This window comes from Echinops telfairi, unplaced genomic scaffold (assembly GCF_000313985.2).
Source record: "Echinops telfairi isolate 266 unplaced genomic scaffold, ASM31398v2 ScPeMD7_1;HRSCAF=3_0, whole genome shotgun sequence".
NCBI classification, from domain to species: domain Eukaryota; kingdom Metazoa; phylum Chordata; class Mammalia; order Afrosoricida; family Tenrecidae; genus Echinops; species Echinops telfairi.
This window is the reverse complement of record NW_022103896.1, coordinates 52,474,152-52,477,169: the sequence shown is the minus strand read 5'-3', so window position 1 is coordinate 52,477,169 and position 3,018 is coordinate 52,474,152. Positions and strand designations below refer to the sequence as shown.

General features: G+C 41.1%; 1 non-coding gene across 1 annotated transcript; it reads right to left on the bottom strand.

Moving 5' to 3' along the window:
- Positions 1-382: 382 nt before the first annotated feature.
- LOC115869109 lies at positions 383-489 on the bottom strand. Its single transcript, XR_004046001.1, has one exon. It is a non-coding gene; the product is annotated as a U6 spliceosomal RNA (small nuclear RNA).
- Positions 490-3,018: the final 2,529 nt, after the last annotated feature.

Sequence of the window (3,018 nt, the reverse complement as noted above, 5' to 3'; positions counted from 1 at the left end):
TAGAGGGAAGTATTTCTAAATAGCCTTTGCATAATCAAATCCCTCAAAAGTAGATTAGGATGCTGATTCATTTGTCATCAATGTCTTTCATGTGCCAGTAACCAAATCCCAGATACTAGATAGATACTCTTTTTAAATTTTTCTATGCTCATTCATATTTCTATGCTCATTCTCTCAATGATTTTCTTAGGGAGGCTTCATTAGGGCCTTCTGAAAATTAGAAATGGATGGGAAAGCAAAATTGTAATCAGACTCATTCAAGTTCTTGAATTTGTGTCTGTCATTGTACTACTTTTCTCTGTTCAATCTTTTTTTTAATTTTTTATTATTTTTTTAAATTTCATGATAGCATAACACCTATTTTTTCCTTAAACTAATACTTAAAAATATGGAACGCTTCACGAATTTGTGTGCCATCCTTGCGCAGGAGCCATGCTAATCTTCTCTGTATCGTTCCAATTTTAGTCTATGTGCTGCCGAAGCGAGCACCTCTGTTCAATCTTTATCTTCTGTCTTTTTATTCCTGTCTTTAAAATTTCTTATATACGCCAGTTAAAAAGTTTATCTATATGAAGTGGCATTGGTTACATTCTTTGAGATGCACAACTTGTTTTCTCTCTTATCTCCATTAGCATAAACTCATTGTTATTTATTTTTATTCTTTTGTGAACAATCACTTTATTGAACACTTGTATTTTTAAAAGTAATTTGGGGGGGTACTTACGGCTCTTATAACGATTCATACGCCAATTGTATCAGGCATATTTGTTCATGTGTTGCCATCATTCTTTCATAACATTTTGTTTCTGTTTGAGCCCTTTTAGCTCCTCTTCTCCCACCCTCCTTCATCTTCCTACGCTTGTGAACCCCTGATGAATGATAAATTATTAATACTTTCATATCTTACACTGACCGCTGTCTCCCTTCACCCATGTTTCTGTTGTTCTTCCCCTTTGGGGGTGGGGTGGGGGTGGTTATACATCGATCATTGCAATCGGTTTCCCCTTTACTCCCCCTACTCTCCTTCCTTCCCCCTACCCTATCTTTACTCCCATTTCTGTTCCTGAGGGCTTTATCTGTCCTGGCTTCCGTGTGTAGAGAGATCCTGTCTGTACCAGTATACATGCTCAGGTCTAGCCGGATTTGTAAGGTCAAACTGGGGTCATGATACTGGGGGTGAGGAAGATCAAGGAACCAGAGGAATGTTGTGTGTTTTTTCAGTGCTGTCCTGCACTCTGGCTGACACACCCCTTCCTTGGGACCATTCTGTGAGAAAATGTCCAGTGGTCTACAGATGGGTTTGGGTTTCCACTCTAACCTCCTTCATTCTCAAGAGGGTGTTTGTTTGTTTGGGGTTTTCTGGTGCCTGTTACCTGATCCTGCCAACACCTGGTGATCACACGTGCTGTTTCTTCCATGTGGGATTGTTGCTTCTCTGCCAGTTGGCTGTTTGTTCAACTTCAGTCCTTTAAGACCCCAGATGCTATATCTTTTGATAGCTGGCACCATCAGCTTTCTCCACCATATTTGCTTATGTGCCCATTTTGTCATCAGCATCCTGTTAGAGGGTGAACATCACAGAGTGCCAGGTTGATAGAACAAAGTGTTCTTGCCTCGAGGGCTTGAGTAGAAACGCCGTGTTTCCCAAGTTTTCTATCTAATATTTCAAGGCACTGTAGTTAATTTGATCACATATAGGCAGTTCTTCAAAGAGCATAGGTATTTTACAGTCAAGGCCTTCAAAATGTTTCCTGTTGCATGGGATTATGAAACAATTGGCTTCTACGACTGTTACATAATTTCTCTTTCACTTTTTTAATCATTTTATTGGGGGTTTGTACAACTCTTACCACAATCCATACATGCATCCATTTTGTCAAGCACATTTGTACATTTATTGCCATCATCATTCTCAAAGCATTTGTTTTCTGCTTAAGCCCTTAATATCAGCTCTTCATTTATTCCCCTCCCTTCTCATTCTCCCCTCCCTCATGAACCCTTGATTATTAATAAATTATTATTATTTTGTCATATCTTACACTATCCAACATCTCCCTTCACCCATTTTTCTGTTGTCCATCCCCCGGGGAGGTGGTTATGTCTAGATCCCTGTAATCAGTTCCCCCTTTCTACCCCACCCTCCCTCAACCCTCACTGTATCACCACTCTCAGCACTGGTCCTGAAGTGATCATCTGTCCTGGATTCCCTGTGGTTCCAGTTCCTATCTGTACCAGTGTACATCCTCTGGTCTAGCCAGATTTGTAAGGTAGAATTGGGATCATGATAGTGGTGGGGGTGGGGTGGGTAGGAAGCATTTAGGAAATAGAGGAAAGGTCTATGTTTCATCGTTGCTACACTGCACCCTGACTGACTTGTCTCCACCCCACAACCCTTCTGTAAGGGGATATCCAGTTGCCTACAGATGGGTCTTGGGTCCCCAATCTGCATTCCCTTTCATTCACAATGATATGACTTTTTGTTCTTTGATGCCTGGTACCTGATCCCTTCGACACCTCATGATCACGCAGGCTGGTGTGCTTCTTCCATGTGGGCTTTGTTGCTTCTGAGCTAGATGGCTGCTGTTTACCTTCAAGCCTTTAAGACCCCAGACACTATATCTTTTGATAGCCAGACACCATCAGCTTTCTACACCACATTTGCTTATGCACACATTTGTCTTCAGCAATAATATCGGGAAGGTGAGCAAACAATGATATGATTTTTTTGTTCTTTGATGTCTGATAATCGATCCCTTCAATACCTCATGATCACACAAGCTGGCGTGCTTCTTCCATGTGGACTTTGTTGCTTCTGAGCTAGATGGCCGCTTGTTTACTTTCAAGTCTTAAGACCCTAGATGCTATATCTTTTGGTAGCCAGGCACCATAATCTTTCTTCACCACATTTGTTTATGTACCCATTTTGTCTTTAGTGATCATGTTGGGAAGGTGTGCATCATGGAATGCCAGTTTAATAGAACAAAGTGTTCTTGCATTGAGGGAGTACTTGAGTAGAGG